Here is an 18,007-nt window from a genome sequence, read left to right as displayed (position 1 = left end):
AACATCACGTACATGTACGTGGGGGAATGTGGTGCCTCACCGCATCCCCACATGCATGTACGTGATCGGGTTTCACTGTCAGCGCAGGGAGCGAAGCGCTGAAGCTTCAGTGAAGCCGGCGTGCTGGGGTTGCTAGGCAACCAGAGAAGCCGGCAGGAGCTGTATTGGAGCTCTGACCCGCCCGCGATCGCTGTGATTGGTCCATTACTGCAGAGAGACCAATCACAGCGCATCGGGGCAGGTAAGGGGGGGTTAGGGAGGGACTATGTGCTTCTCCTTCTCTGATCGCCCCAATTCCTGTCAGGGAAGCGATCAGAGAAGGAGAAAGTGTGAAAATATTCCCCAGCTATGACGAGTATACTCGTCATGGCGCACTGCTACTTAGCGCGCCATGATGAGTATACACATCATGGCATAAACTGTCACCATGTCTGCAGACATGGTGACAGCGCTGAGATCCCGGCTGTCACACACAGCCGGGCACCTTAGGTCAATGCAGAGGGGGGTCCTGTGACCCCCCCCCATGTCGGCGATCGCTGCAAACCGCAGGTTAATTCAGACCTGCGGTTTGTAGCGCTTTCTGCGGTTTCTGATCCCCGCGGGGATCAGAAACTTTAGTATGTCCAAAATAAAGATGTTTCACCCCCCCTGCACCCCTGAATGATGTTATGTGGGCGGGTGGTGCAGGGGGGGTGTCGCAGGCGGTGCGGTAAGGTGCGGGAGATGCGGCAGGCGGGATCGCGATCCCCCGCCCGCCTCCCCTTCAATGATCGTTGGTGTCTAGTGGGGATACCAGGGTGCCAGCACATTGCTGGCACCCTGGTATAAACGGCTGACATCTGCGATGCGATGTCAGCCGTTTAACCCTTTCCATACAGCGGTCCGTACGGACCGCTGTATGGAAAAGGTTAACAGCGCAGGGAGCTCCCTCCCTCTCCCATCGGGGGGCTGCTGTGCCTTTGCAGCCCCCCGATGGGAGAGGGAGAGAGCCCCCAGAGAGCCCCCCTCAGCCCTGTACTTACCCTTCCCCGTCTGCGCAGTTCTGACCAGTACTGAGCAGACGGGGAAGGTTCCCATGGCAACAGGACGCCTCTCAGGCGTCCTGCTGTCCATGGTGCTGAACAGATCTATGCTAAAAGGCATAGATCTGTTCAGACAAGTGTAAAATACAGTACAGAACAATATATATTGTTCTGTACTGTATTATACAGACATCAGACCCACTGGATCTTCAAGAACCAAGTGGGTCTGGGTGAAAAAAAAATGTGAAAAAAGTAAAGTTTCAAAAAAAACACATTTATCACTGAATAAAAATAAAAAATAAAAAATACACTACACATATTAGGTATCGCCGCGTCCGTAACGACCTGATCTATAAAACGGTCATGTTACTTTCCCCGCACGGTGAACGCCATAAAAATAAAAAAATAAAAACTGAGGAAATTGAAATTTTGCCCACCTTACTTCCCAAAAAAGGTAATAAAAGTGATCAAAAAAGTCGCATGTACGCCAAAAAAGTACCAATCAAACCGTCACCTCATCCCGCAAAAAATGAGCCCTTACATGAGACAATGGCCCAAAAAATAAAAAAAACTATGGGTCTCAGACTATGGAGATACTAAAACAAAATTTTTTTTTAGTTTCAAAAATATATTATTGTGTAAAACCCTGATAAATTATAAAAAGGTAGACATATTAGGTATTGCCATGTCCGTAAGAACCTGATCTATAAAAATACCACATGACCTAAACCCTCAGGTGAACACTGTAAAAAAATTAAATAAAAACTGTGTCAAAAAAGCTATTTTTTTGTTACCTTACATCACAAAAAGTGTAATAGCAAGCGATCAAAAAGTCTTGTGCACCCCAAAATAGTACCAATCTAACCGTCATCTCATCCCGCAAAAATGATACCCAACCTGAGACAATCGCCAAAAAACTGAAAAAACTATGGCTCTCAGACTATGGAGACACTAAAACATGCTTTTTTTGTGTGTCAAAAATGATATTATTGTGTAAAACCTAAATAAATAAAAAAAGTATACATATTAGGTATCGTCACGTCCGTAAGAACCTGCTCTATAAAAATAGCACATGATCTAACCTGTCAGATGAACGTTGTAAATAATAAAAAATAAAAACAGTGCCAAAACAGCTATTTTTTGGCAAATTTTCCATTTTAATTCATTTTTTCCCCATAATAAAGCAAGGGTTAACAGCCAAACAAAACTCAATATTAATTGCCCTGATTCTTTAGTTTATAGAAATGCCCCATATGTGGTCGTAAACTGCTGTATGGCCACACGGCAGGGCGCAGAAGGAAAGGAGCGCCATATGGTTTTTGGAAGGCAGTTTTTGCTGGACTGGTTTTTTGATACCATGTCCCATTTGAAGCCCCCCCGATGCACCCCTAGAGTATAAACTCCAAAAAATGACCCCATTTTGGAAACTACACCCCTCAAGGTATTCAAAACTGATTTTACAAACTTTGTTAACCCTTTAAGTGTTCCACAAGAGTTAATGGCAAATGGAGATGAAATTTCTGAATTTCTATTTTTTGTTACTTTGCCTCACAAAAAAGTGTAATATAGAGCAACCAAAAATCATATGTACCCTAAAATAGTACCAACAAAACTGCCACCTTATCCCGTAGTTTCCAAAATAGGGCCACTTTTTTGGAGTTTCTAACCTAGGGGTGCATCAGGGGGCTTTAAATGGGACATGGTGTCTAAAAACAATCCAGCAAAATCTGCCTTCCAGAAACCATATGGTGTTCCTTTCCTTCTGCGCCCTGCCGTGTGGCCATACAGCAGTTTACGACCACATATGGGGTGTTTCTGTAAACTACAGAATCAGGGCCATAAATAAAGAGTTTTGTTTGGCTGTTAACCCTTGCATTGTAACTGGAAAAAAAATATTAAAATGGAAAATCTGCCAAAAATGTGAAAATTTTAAATTGTGTCTCTATTTTCCATTAAATCTTGTGCAACACCTAAAGGGTTAACAAAGTTTGTAAAATCAGTTTTGAATACCTTGAGGGGTGTAGTTTCTTAGATGGGGTCACTTTTATGGAGTTTCTACTCTAGGGGTGCATCAGGGGGGCTTCAAATGGGACATGGTGTAAAAAAAACAGTCCAGCAAAATTAGCCCTCCAGAAACCAAACGGCGCACCTTTCACTCTACGCCCCGCTGTGTGGCCATACAGTAGTTTACGGCCACATATGGGGTGTTTCTGTGAACATCAGTGTCAGGGCAATAAAGATAGTCTTGTTTGGCTGTTAACCCTTGCTTTGTTAGTGGAAAAAATGGGTTAAAATTGAAAATTAGGCAAAAAAATGAAATTCTCAAATTTCATCTCCATTTGCCAATAACTCTTGTGCAACACCTAAAGGGTTAATGACGTATGTAAAATCAGTTTTGAATACCTTGAGGGGTGTAGTTTCTTAGATGGGGTCACTTTTAGGGAGTTTCTACTCTAGGGGTGCATCAGGGTGCTTCAAATGGGACATGGTGTAAATAAACCAGTCCATAAAAATCAGCCTTCCAAAAACCAAACGGCGCACCTTTCACTCTACGCCCCGCTGTGTGGCCGTACAGTAGTTTACGGCCACATATTGGGTGTTTCTGTAAACGGCAGAGTCAGGGCAATAAAGATACAGTCTTGTTTGGCTGTTAACCCTTGCTTTGTTAGTGGAAAAAATGGGTTAAAATGAAAAATTAGACAAAAAAATGAAATTCTCAAATTTCCTCCCCATTTGCCAATAACTCTTGTGCAACACCTAAAGGGTTAACAATGTATGCAAAATCAGTTTTGAATACCTTGAGGGGTGTAGTTTCTTAGATGGGGTCATTTTTGGGTGGTTTCTATTATGTAAGCCTCGCAAAGTGACTTCAGACCTGAACTGGTCCCTAAAAATTGAGTTTTTGTAAATTTCGGAAAAATTTCAAGATTTGCTTCTAAACTTCTAAGCTTTATAACATCCCCAAAAAATAAAATATCATTCCCAAAACAATTCAGGCATGAAGTAGACATATGGGGAATGTAAAGTCATCACAATTTTTTGGGGTATTACTATGTATTACAGAAGTAGAGAAACTGAAAATTTGAAATTTGCAAATTTTTCCAATTTTTTGGTAAATTAGGTATTTTTTTGTGCAAAAAAAAAAATATATTTTTTGACTTCATTTTACCAGTGTCATGAAGTACAATATGTGACGAAAAAACAATCTCAGAATGGCCTGGATAAGTCAAAGCGTTTTAAAGTTATTAGCACTTAAAGTGACACTGGTCAGATTTCCAAAAAATGGCCTGGTCCTTAAGGTGAAAATGAGCCCGGTCCTGAAGGGGTTAAATAGTGACGAGCTACAAGTATAAACTTTGAATGTCGAGAGCACCGATCCCACAAGTTCAGTGGAGGAAAGTCCACAGACTGCAGCGCTTTAGGCCCAGTGTGTAAACAACTCTACAGCCCCTTGCTGTGAGTGATGGCTGTAGCGCTCTCCTGGTGGAATGCTACAGCCATCACTTACAATAAGGTGGACGGGGTGTTGAGCAGCTTATACAATGAGCACTTCAGCACTCCACTGATTAAAAAGGGTGACAGAGGCATATATTAGCTCCTATAGCCACTATACAATATACGGCGCTGTGTTTGGTAAACTGCGAGTGCTGCTGCCTTCTCAAGCAACTGATTGGCTGGGATCCCAGGTGTCAAACCCCCACCGATCAGTAAAATAGATTTCGGAAAACCCTTTTAAAGAGGTATTCCAGTGTTATGATTACATTTATATTTCTTTAGAGAATATGATTACCAAGGACAGAAGTTGTCAGACTAACCCGATTTGTTTTTATGAGGAGGCGAGTAGTAGCCTCGACAGAGGGGGCGGCTGTGGATGTAGAGTTTCTGGATTTTGCAAAGGCTTTTGATACTGTCCCTCATAGACACTTAATAAGTAAAGTAAGGTCTATTGGCTTGGAAAGTATAGTTTGTAATTGGATTGAAAACTGGCTGAAGGACCGTTATTTATTAATGATATTGAGGATGGGATTAATAGCACCATATCTATTTTTGCAGATGATACTAAGCTATGTAGAACTGTACAGTCTATGGAAGATGTACATAAGCTACAAGCTGACTTGAACACTAAGAGATTGGGACAAAAGTAAGGTTATGCATCTTGGTAGTAATAATCTCTGTGCTTCATATGTCTTAGGTGATGTAACACTGGGAGAGTCACTTATAGATAAGGATTTGGGTTTCCTTGTGGATGGCAGATTAAATAACAGCATACAATGTCAATCAGCTGCTTCTAAGGCCACCAGGATATTGTCATGCATTAAATGAGGCATGGACTCGTGGAACAGGGATGTGATATTACCACTTTACAAAGCGTTGGTGTGGCCTCATCTGGAATATGCGGATCAGTTCTGGGCACCAGTCCATAGAAAGGATGCACTACAGCTGGAAAAAGTACAGAGGAGAGCGACTTAACTGATAAGGGGCATGGAAAGTCTTCGTTATGAGGAAAGATTAAAAGAATTGAATTTACTTAGTCTTGAGAAGAGACGTCCCCCCGACATGATTAACCTATACAAATATATAAATGGGCAAATACAAAAAATACGGCAAAAAGCTGTCCCATGTAAAATTTGCTCAAAAGACAAGGGGGCACTGCCCCAGACTGAAGAAAAAGTTCAGTCTCCAGAAGCGTCAAAGCTTCTTTACTGTAAGAACTGTGAATCTGTGGAATAGACTTCCTCAGGACGTGGGCACGACAGGAATAGTGGACAGTTTCAAAAAGAGTTTAGACATTCTTAAAAGTAAAAAGCAAATGCTTATGAAAACATGTAGAAATCTGAGTCTCACTTCCTTCGGGATTCACGTCCCCACCTATTCCTTGGTTGAACTTGATGGGCGTTTGTCTTTTTTCAACCGTATTAACTATGTAACTATGATGTTAAAAATTTTCTAATATATATCTACTTTAATGTTGCTCTTAGACCTTTAATATGGCCATGTATGGACCATTTTAGTCCTGTAAAATGCATGCATGGGATGCATAGTGGTGTACTGAGGAGAACATATACAGTGCATACAGTATTACTACCTGCCTGCTGGTCTGGCAATATCCGAGTAGAAGAAGATTGTTTAGGGATTGCGCTTTATGTTTTTTTTACACTGATCTTTATTTACAACGTAACCTAACCACCTATCAAAAAATACACACCATGACAAGAATAAAAAAAATATATATATATATATTTTATTAGTCAATGAAAATAATAAATACATCATAAATAGCGGTAGTTATAAGAATGGACTAACGTAGTACACTAATTACATGGTCATACTACATATGCAGTGAGAACTTATTCAAACAGTACAAATGAATAAACTGCATCAAATGCATAAGCATAAAAAGCAGTGCTACAAATGTAGATATATCAATACAGACCACAGGCGACTCCAAGCCCAACATGTGTATTACCTATAGCTTTCTCCAGGGCAGTGCTCCAGACTAAAAAAAAATATCAAGGAACCATTGGCTCCTAACCTTAAAAATTTAGGAGCCAAATGAAATTTTTAGTCGACAAATTTAAAATGTATATAAATTATGGTATAATAAAAATAAATTTTAAAAAAGACGTTTTACCTTGTGTAGTTGCCCATTTGTCTCTCCTTTTGATCTGTTCTTCTAACCCATCAATCTTGAGGCTCTTGAGCACTCATTTCTATGAACTCTCAGACTAGCCAGATTCGTGTTGCTGATCATGCTTCCTTGATCCCTAGGTGCTGGGCCTTGGCTCATTCGCTTCCAGGCTTTCGCTGCTTGTCTTTGGTTTCTCCATGAAAACTTATCTTCCTGCAGCCAATCACTTGCCACAGTAGAGATCTGCTCCCCTCGCATCACATGACCATTTAATGCAGGGAAGCAGTGATCAGTTATTGGCTGTAACGGCGTCAACCAGGAAGTTTTCATGAAGGGACTCAAGACAAGCAACGGAAGCTGGGGAGCAAACAAGCCGGGACCCAGCACTGGGGATCAGGCAAGTATGATCAGCAACAAAGGTGCTGCCAGGATGTGGCCACTGTGCCGCCAATGATTGTAATAGTTATAATACTGTGGGGTTGGAGGAGTGCACTACGCCACCAATGAATATAATTATCACATTAATTTTAAGTGTAGGCAGCGGGATGACATACCCGGCACCCACCCTCTATGACATGGCGCTGCGATCCCCAGCAATTAAAGGGTTAATTGCCAGGGATCGCAGCGCCATGTCAGAAGGCGGGTGCCAGGTATGTGATACCGCTGCCTACACTTAAAAGGAATGTGTTAATTACATTCATTGGTGGCGCAGTAAGACCTGGTATTGTATCGATCCGGGTCTAAAAGTATCTCTTCAGCTGCAGCACTGCGGTCCACTTGCAAATGGCGACAAGATTAAAAAGTCTTGTCGCCATCTGCAAATTTTAAGGGGCATTGGCGACCGCTATGGTCGCCATCTGAAGCGCTGCGCCAGGGGGTATCATACTAGTATTAGCATATTAGAGGTCAGACTTGGTCACCACTAGAACACCCTGCTTATCACTGTTTTTGATAATAAGGGTCTTGGATGATTGATAGAATATAAAATATATTTATGAATAATATTTATAAAACTTTTCAAAATTTTTAAGTTAAAGTAAAGTTAATCAATTACTTGAAAACAAACTTAGCTTTGGTTCAGAGTAACTAGTCGGAACCGAAGCAGAGTTAGTTTTCAAGTGGTTCTCCACTTTAAAAATAAACTACTTAATTTTTTGTTTGTGTAGTGGCCCCATAAGAATTGCCCAGTTTTTGGATATCCGTGAAAAACCTGCGATCAGTTGTTATGGAAACCTGGAGTAAAACGGTGTGTATGTGGAGACTAAGGGCTTGCGAGCTTCTATTGGCTGATAAGGGACATGTGACCATGTGTATGGCAGTTGGGATATGAAGATAAAGACTTGCAGGCTTGTATTGGCTAATGCAGGTCATATTTTAGGAATATCTCACGAAAGGTACTTTAACCCCTTCAGGACCGGGCTCATTTTCACCTTAAGGACCAGGCCATTTTTTGGAAATCTGACCAGTGTCACTTTAAGTGCTAATAACTTTAAAACGCTTCGACTTATCCAGGCCATTCTGAGATTGTTTTTTCGTCACATATTGTACTTCATGACACTGGTAAAATGAAGTCCAAAAATTTTTTATTTTTGCACAAAAAAATACCTAATTTACCAAAAATTTTGAAAAATTTCAAAGTTTCAGTTTCTCTACTTCTGTAATACATAGTAGTAATACCCCAAAAAATTGTGATGACTTTACATTCCCCATATGTCTACTTCATGCTTGAATTGTTTTGGGAATGATATTTTATTTTTTGGGGATGTTATAAGGCTTAGAAGTTTAGAATCAAATCTTGAAATTTTTCCGAAATTTACAAAAACTCAATTTTTAGGGACCAGTTCAGGTCTGAAGTCACTTTGCGAGGCTTACATAATAGAAAACACCCAAAAATGACCCCATCTAAGAAACTACACCCCTCAAGGTATTCAAAACTGATTTTGCATACATTGTTAACCCTTTAGGTGTTGCACAAGAGTTATTGGCAAATGGGGAGGAAATTTGAGAATTTCATTTTTTTTGTCTAATTTTTCATTTTAACCCATTTTTTCCACTAACAAAGCAAGGGTTAACAGCCAAACAAGACTGTATCTTTATTGCCCTGACTCTGCCGTTTACAGAAACACCCAATATGTGGCCGTAAACTACTGTACGGCCACACAGCGGGGCGTAGAGTGAAAGGTGTGCCGTTTGGTTTTTGGAGGGCTGATTTTTATGGACTGGTTTATTTACACCATGTCCCATTTGAAGCCCCCTGATGCACCCCTAGAGTAGAAACTCCCTAAAAGTGACCCCATCTAAGAAACTACACCCCTCAAGGTATTTAAAACTGATTTTACATACGTCATTAACCCTTTAGGTGTTGCACAAGAGTTATTGGCAAATGGAGATGAAATTTGAGAATTTCATTTTTTTGCCTAATTTTCAATTTTAACCCATTTTTTCCACTAACAAAGCAAGGGTTAACAGCCAAACAAGACTGTATCTTTATTGCCCTGACTCTGCTGTTCACAGAAACACCCCATATGTGGCCGTAAACTACTGTATGGCCACACAGCGGGGCGTAGAGTGAAAGGTGCGCCGTTTGGTTTCTAGAGGGCTAATTTTGCTGGACTGTTTTTTTTACACCATGTCCCATTTGAAGCCCCCCTGATGCACCCCTAAAGTAGAAACTCCATAAAAGTGACCCCATCTAAGAAACTACACCCCTCAAGGTATTCAAAACTGATTTTACAAACTTTGTTAACCCTTTAGGTGTTGCACAAGATTTAATGGAAAATAGAGACACAATTTCAAAATTTCACATTTTGGGCAGATTTTCCATTTTAATATTTTTTTTCCAGTAACAAAGCAAGGGTTAACAGCCAAACAAAACTCTTTATTTATGGCCCTGATTCTGTAGTTTACAGAAACACCCCATATGTGGTCGTAAACTGCTGTATGGCCACACGGCAGGGCGCAGAAGGAAAGGAATGCCATACGGTTTTTGGAAGGCAGGTTTTGCTGGACTGTTTTTTTTGACACCATGTCCCATTTGAAGCCCCCCTGATGCACCCCTAGAGTAGAAACTCCATAAAAGTGACGCCATCTAAGAAACTACACCCCTCAAGGTATTTAAAACTGATTTTACAAACGTTGTTAACCCTTTAGGTGTTCCACAAGAATAAATGGAAAATAGAGATAAAATTTCAAAATTTCACTTTTTCGGCAGATTTTCCATTTTAATATTTTTTTTCCAGTAACAAAGCAAGGGTTAACAGCCAAACAAAACTCTATTTATGGCCCTGATTCTGTAGTTTACAGAAACACCCCATATGTGGTCGTAAACTGCTGTATGGCCACACGGCAGGGCGCAGAAGGAAAGGAACACCATATGGTTTCTGGAAGGCAGATTTTGCTGGATTGTTTTTAGACACCATGTCCCATTTAAAGCCCCCTGATGCACCCCTAGGTTAGAAACTCCAAAAAAGTGGCCCCATTTTGGAAACTACGGGATAAGGTGTCAGTTTTGTTGGTACTATTTTAGGGTACATATGATTTTTGGTTGCTCTATATTACACTTTTTTGTGAGGCAAAGTAACAAAAAATAGAAATTCAGAAATTTCATCTCCATTTGCCATTAACTCTTGTGGAACACTTAAAGGGTTAACAAAGTTTGTAAAATCAGTTTTGAATACCTTGAGAGGTGTAGTTTCCAAAATGGGGTCATTTTTTGGAGTTTATACTCTAGGGGTGCATCGGGGGGGCTTCAAATGGGACATGGTGTCAAACAACCAGTCCAGCAAAAACTGCCTTCCAAAAACCATATGGTGCTCCTTTCCTTCTGCGCCCTGCCGTGTGGCCATACAGCAGTTTACGACCACATATGGGGCATTTCTATAAACTAAAGAATCAGGGCAATAAATATTGAGTTTTGTTTGGCTGTTAACCCTTGCTTTGTTATGGGAAAAAATGAATTAAAATGGAAAATTTGCCAAAAAATAGCTGTTTTGGCACTGTTTTTTTTATTTTTATTATTTACAACGTTCATCTGACAGGTTAGATAATGTGCTATTTTTATAGAGCAGGTTCTTAGGGACGTGACGATACCTAATATGTATACTTTTTTATTTATTTAGGTTTTACACAATAATATCATTTTTGACCCAAAAAAAAAACATGTTTTAGTGTCTCCATAGTCTGAGAGCCATAGTTTTTTCAGTTTTTTGGCGATTGTCTCAGGTTGGGTATCATTTTTGCGGGATGAGATGACGGTTAGATTGGTACTATTTTGGGGTGCACATGACTTTTTTAACGCTTGCTATTACACTTTTTGTGATGTAAGGTAACAAAAAAATAGCTTTTTTGACACCGTTTTTATTTAATTTTTTTTACAGTGTTCACCTGAGGGGTTAGGTCATGTGGTATTTTTATAGATCAGGTTCTTACGGACATGGCAATACCCAATATGTCTACCTTTTTATAATTTATCAGGGTTTTACACAATAATATTTTTGAAACAAAAAAAAAATCATGTTTTAGTATCTCCATAGTCTGAGACCCATAGTTTTTTTATTTTTTGGGCCATTGTCTCATGTTAGGGCTCATTTTTTGCGGGATGAGGTGACGGTTTGATTGGTACTTTTTTGGCGTACATGCGACTTTTTTGATCACTTTTATTACCTTTTTTGGGAAGTAAGGTGGGCAAAATTTCAATTTCCTCATAGTTTTTATTTTTTTATTTTTATGGCATTCACCGTGCGGGGAAAGTAACATGACCGTTTTATAGATCAGGTCGTTACGGACGCGGCGATACCTAATATGTATAGGGAATTTTTTTTATTTTTTTTTATTCAGTGATAAATGTGTTTTTTGAAACTTTACTTTTTTCACTTTTTTTTACTTTTTTTTTGACCGAGACCCACTTGGTTCTTGAAGATCCAGTGGGTCTGATGTCTGTATAATACAGTACAGAACAATATATATTGTTCTGTACTGTATTTTACACTTGTCTGAACAGATCTATGCCTTTTAGCATAGATCTGTTCAGCACCATGGACAGCAGGACGCCTGAGAGGCGTCCTGTTGCCATGGGAACCTTCCCCGTCTGCTCAGTACTGGTCAGAACTGTGCAGACGGGGAAGGGTAAGTACAGGGCTGAGGGGGGCTCTCTGGGGGCTCTCTCCCTCTCCCATCGGGGGGCTGCAAAGGAACAGCAGCCCCCCGATGGGAGAGGGAGGGAGCTCCCTGCGCTGTAAACCTTTTCCATACAGCGGTCCGTACGGACCGCTGTATGGAAAGGGTTAAACGGCTGACATCGCATCGCAGATGTCAGCCGTTTATACCAGGGTGCCAGCAATGTGCTGGCACCCTGGTATCCCCACTAGACACCAACGATCATTGAAGGGGAGGCGGGCGGGGGATCGCGATCCCGCCTGCCGCACCGCCCGCCTCCCGCACCTCCGCACCGCCTGCGACACCCCCCCTGCACCACCCGCCCACATAACATCATTCAGGGGTGCAGGGGGGGTGAAACATCTTTATTTTGGGCATACTAAAGTTTCTGATCCCCGCGGTCAGGGACCGCGGGGATCAGAAACCGCAGAAAGCGCTACAAACCGCAGGTCTGAATTGACCTGCGGTTTGCAGCGATCGCCGACATGGGGGGGTCACAGGACCCCCCTCGGCATTGACCTAAGGTGCCCGGCTGTGTGTGACAGCCGGGATCTCAGCGCTGTCACCATGTCTGCAGACATGGTGACAGTTTATGCCATGACGTGTATACTCATCATGGCGCGCTAAGTAGCAGTGCGCCATGACGAGTATACTCGTCATAGGTGGGGAATATTTTCACACTTTCTCCTTCTCTGATCGCTTCCCTGACAGGAATTGGGGCGATCAGAGAAGGAGAAGCACATAGTCCCTCCCTAACCCCCCCTTACCTGCCCCGATGCGCTGTGATTGGTCCCTCTGCAGTAATGGACCAATCACAGCGATCGTGGGCGGGTCAGAGCTACAATACAGCTCCTGCCGGCTTCTCTGGTTGCCTAGCAACCCCAGCACGCCGGCTTCACTGAAGCTTCAGCGCTTCGCTCCCTGCGCTGACAGTGAAAGCCGATCACGTACATGCACGTGGGGATGCGGTGAGGCACCACATTCCCCCACGTACATGTACGTGATGTTGCGTGAAGGGGTTAAAGAGCTGAGATCCGGTCTAAAACCTTCCCAGACACCTGATGTACCTGTGTGCCAAATTTTACACACACACACACATAATATTATATATATATATATATACATATACATACACACAGTGGCGGAAATAATTATTTGACCCCTCACTGATTTTGTAAGTTTGTCCAATGACAAAGAAATGAAAAGTCTCAGAACAGTATCATTTCAATGGTAGGTTTATTGTAACAGTGGCAGATAGCACATCAAAAGGAAAATCGAAAAAATAACTTTAAATAAAAGATAGCCACTGATTTGCATTTCATTGAGTGAAATAAGTATTTGAACCCTCTAACAAAAAAAGACTTAATACTTGGTGGAAAAACCCTTGTTTGCAAGCACAGAGGTCAAACGTTTCTTGTAATTGATGACCAAGTTTGCGCACATTTTAGGAGGAATGTTGGTCCACTCCTCTTTGCAGATCATCTCTAAATCCCTAAGGTTTCGAGGCTGTCTCTGTGCAACTCTGAGCTTGAGCTCCCTCCATAGGTTTTCGATTGGATTAAGGTCCGGAGACTGACTAGGCCACTCCATGACCTTAATGTGCTTCTTCTTGAGCCACTCCTTTGTTGCCTTTGCTGTATGTTTTGGGTCATTGTCGTGCTGGAACACCCATCCACGACCCATTTTCAGTTTCCTGGCAGAGGGAAGGAGGTTGTCGCTCAGGATTTCACGATACATGGCTCCGTCCATTTTCCCGTTTATGCGAATAAGTTGTCCTGTGCCCTTAGCAGAAAAACACCCCCAAAGCAAAATGTTTCCACCCCCATGCTTGACGGTGGGGACGGTGTTTTGGGGGTTATAGGCAGCATTTTTCTTCCTCCAAACACAGCGAGTTGAGTTAATGCCAAAGAGCTCTATTTTGGTCTCATCAGAACACAGCACCTTCTCCCAGTCACTCTCTGAATCATTCAGGTGTTCATTGGCAAACTTCAGACAGGCCTGCACATGTGCCTTCCTGAGCAGGGGGACCTTGCGAGCCCTGCAGGATTTTAATCCATTGCGGTGTAATGTGTTTCCAATGGTTTTCTTGGTGACTGTGGTCCCTGCTAATTTGAGGTCATTAACTAACTCCTCCCGTGTAGTTCTAGGATGCTTTTTCACCTCTCTCAGAACCATTGACACCCCACGAGGTGAGATCTTGCGTGGAGCCCCAGAGCGAGGTCGATTGATGGTCAGTTTGTGCTCCTTCCATTTTCAAACAATCGCACCAACAGTTGTCACCTTCTCTCCCAGCTTCTTGCTAATGGTTTTGTAGCCCATTCCAGCCTTGTGCAGGTCTACAATTTTGTCTCTGACATCCTTGGACAGCTCTTTGGTCTTTCCCATGTTGGAGAGTTTGGAGTCTGCTTGATTGATTGATTCTGTGGACAGGTGTCTTTTATACAGGTGACTAGTTAAGACAGGTGTCCTTAATGAGGGTGACTAATTGAGTAGAAGTGTCTAACCACTCTGTGGGAGCCAGAACTCTTAATGGTTGGTAGGGGTTCAAATACTTATTTCACTCAATGAAATGCAAATCAGTTGCTATCTTTTATTTAAAGTTATTTTTTCGATTTTCCTTTTGATGTGCTATCTGCCACTGTTACAATAAACCTACCATTGAAATGATACTGTTCTGAGACTTTTCATTTCTTTGTCATTGGACAAACTTACAAAATCAGTGAGGGGTCAAATAATTATTTCCGCCACTGTATATACACATATATACACACACACACACACATATATACACACAAACAGCTGAAGATCTGAAACATTTTCTACATACACAAAAGACCCATTACTCTCAAATATTGTTCACAACTCTGTCAAAATTAGTGAGCACTTCTCCTTTACCGAGATAATCCATCCCACCTCACAGGTGTGGCATATCAAGGTGCTGATTAGACAGAATTAATATTGCACAGGTTTGCCTTAGACTGCCCACAATAAAAGGACACTCTGAAATGTGCAGTTTGATCACACAGCACAATGCCACAGATGTCGCAACGTTTGAGGGAGTGTGTAATTGGCATGCTGACTGCAGGAATGTCTACCAAAGCTGCCTGTGCAATGAATGTTCATTTCTCTACCATAAGCCGTCTCCAAAGGCCTTTCAGAGAATTTGGCAGTACATCCAACCAGCCTCACAAACGCAGACCACGTGTAACCACACCAGCCCAGGACCTCCACATCCAGCATGTTCACCTCCATGATCGTCTGAGACCAGCCACCCGGACAGCTGCAGCAACAGTCGGTTTGGATAACCAAAGAATTTCTGCACAAACTGTTAGAAACCGTCTCAGATAAGCTCATCTGCAGTTTGTCGTTGCAACCGACTTGAGTGGGCAAATGCTCACATTCGATGGCGTCTGGCACGTTGGAGAGGCGTTCTGTTCACGGATGAGTCACGGTTTTCACTGTTCAGGGCAGATGGCAGACAGCGTGTGTGGCGTCGTGTGGTTGAGCGGTTTGTTGACGTCAACGTTGTGGATCGAGTGGCCCATGGTGGAGGTGAGGTTATGGTATGGGCAGGCGTATGTTATGGACAACGAACACAGGTGCATTTTATTGATGGCATTTTGAATGCACAGAGATACTGTGACGAGATCCTGAGGCCCATTGTTGTACCATTCATCCATGACCATCACCTCATGTCGCAGCATGATAATGCACGGCCCCATATTGCAAGGATCTGTACAAAATTCCTGGAAGCTGAAAACATCCCAGTTCTTGCATGGCCAGCATACTCACCGGACATGTCACCCATTGAGCATGTTTGGGATGCTCTGGATCGGCTCGTATACGACAGCGTGTTCCAGTTCCTGTCAATATTCAGCAACTTCGCACAGGTATTGAAAAGCAGTGGACCAACATTCCACAGGCCACAATCAACAATCTGATCAACTCTGAGACGGAGATGTGTTGCACTGCGTGAGGCAAATGGTGGCCACACCAGATACTGACCGGTTTTCTGACTATTCCCCCCCCCCCGCCCAGTAAGGCAAAACTGTGCACATTTCAGTGGCCTTTTATTGTGGGCAGTCTAAGGCCTCTTTCACACTTGCGTTGTCCGGATCCGGCGTGTACTCCACTTGCCGGAATTACACGCCGGATCCGGAAAAACGCAAGTGTACTGAAAGCATTTGAAGACGGAACCGTCTTCCAAATGCGTTCAGTGTTACTATGGCACCCAGGACGCTATTAAAGTCCTGGTTGCCATAGTAGGAGCGGGGAGCGGGGGAGCGGTATACTTACAGTCCGTGCGGCTCCCCGGGCGCTCCAGAATGACGTCAGAGCGCCCCATGCGCATGGATGACGTGTCCAATGCGATCACATGATCCATGCGCTTGGGGCGCCCTGACGTCACTCTGGAGCGCCCCGGGAGCCGCACGGACTGTAAGTATACCGCTCCCCACTACACTTTACCATGGCTGCCAGGACTTTAGCGTCCCGGCAGCCATGGTAACCACTCTGAAAAAGGTAAATGTCGGCTCCGGCAATGCGCCGAAACGACGTTTAGCTTAAGGCCGGATCCGGATCAATGCCTTTCAATGGGCATTAATTCCGGATCCGGCCTTGCGGCAAGTGTTCCGGATTTTTGGCCGGAGCAAAAAGCGCAGCATGCTGCGGTATTTTCTCCGGCCAAAAAACGTTCCGTTCCGGAACTGAAGACATCCTGATGCATCCTGAACGGATTTCTCTCCATTCAGAATGCATTAGGATAATCCTGATCAGGATTCTTCCGGCATAGAGCCCCGACGACGGAACTCTATGCCGGAAGACAAGAACGCAGGTGTGAAAGAGCCCTAAGGCACACACACCTGTGCAATATTCATGCTGTTTAATCAGCACCTTGATATGCCACACCTGTGAGGTGGGATGGATTATCTCAGCAAAGGAGAAGTGCTCACTAACACAGAATAGACAGATTTGTGAACAATATTTGAGAGTAATGGGTCTTTTGTGTATGTAGAAAATGTTTCAGATCTTCGAGTTCAGCTCATGCAAAATGGGAGCAAAACCGAAAATGATAGATATAGAGATAGAGATATATTATATAAAATCCAGCACTGTAAAAAAAAAAAAAAAGCGAATAATTGTAATAATTTATTTTCATAAAATAAAATGCACTGGATATACTAAACATTAAATTCCAAATTAAAAAACTAACAAAATGTATCCAGTCTGTGTTAATCATTTACAGAAAGTAAAGAAAAAGGAATATTAGGCTGTTGGAAAAAAAAATACCAGCAACAGCATTTTTCTTTAGAAACTTAAAAATGTAGGGTATGAACTGAACAATATGTTTGAGATTTCACTTTACTTTGAATTGCTGAGCTACTATTTAGTGGCATAACCACTGTTTCTGAGAACTGCTTGACATCGGTGTCGCACGGAGAAGACCAACTTCTGGCACCTCTGAACAGATATTCCAGTCTAGGACGATTGGACTACATTCCATACTTTTTAAGCATTTTTTATGTCACCCCACAAGTTCTGTATGTGGTTGAGGTCAGGGGACTTGGCTGGCCACTCCATTACATCAATCCTGCTTGTCTGTAACCAAGATGTTCGCTCACTAGTGTGTTCTGGGTCAATGTCGTGTTGAAGCACCCATTTCAAGGGAGTTTCTTCTTCAGCATAGGGCAACATGATCCCTTTAAGTATTTTGATATGCTCAAACTGATTCTTAATCCCTCGTATGCGATAAATAGGCCCAACACCCTGATATGAGAAACGTCCCCATATCATGATTTTTTTTTTTTGCCACCATGCTTTATTGTCTTCGCAGTGTACTGTGGCGTGATTTCAGTACTTGGGGGTAGTCTACCATACCGTCTGCGACCACTAGACATGAAAAGAACAATTTTGCTTTCATCGGTACACAAAATGTTGCAACATTTCTCTTTGGGCCAGTCTATCTGCTCCTTGGCAAATTTTTACCTATTCAGGACAAGTCTTTTTTTGAACAATGGGACTTTGCTTCTTGCTGCTAACTTGTCTTCACTTAAGCATCTTCTCATTGTAGCGGTACTCACTAGTAACTCAGATCTTTGACCTTTCTGGAGGTGATCACTGGCTCTGCCATTTTGTTTATTCTTTAATCCATTCAAACAGTAGTACCTCGCTTCCTTCTGCGTCTTTCAGGTTTTAGTTTACC

At 42.5% G+C, this 18,007-nt stretch overlaps 1 protein-coding gene across 1 annotated transcript in view; it reads right to left on the bottom strand.

Moving 5' to 3' along the window:
• The window catches only part of SLC39A6 (solute carrier family 39 member 6), a 101,794-nt gene that overhangs the window by 65,224 nt on the left and 18,563 nt on the right, over nucleotides 1-18,007 (bottom strand). The gene's annotated exons all lie outside the window — the stretch shown is intronic.

The sequence above is a fragment of the Bufo bufo genome, chromosome 5, assembly GCF_905171765.1.
Source record: "Bufo bufo chromosome 5, aBufBuf1.1, whole genome shotgun sequence".
Classification (NCBI taxonomy): domain Eukaryota; kingdom Metazoa; phylum Chordata; class Amphibia; order Anura; family Bufonidae; genus Bufo; species Bufo bufo.
This window is presented reverse-complemented; position numbering and strand designations above follow the sequence as displayed.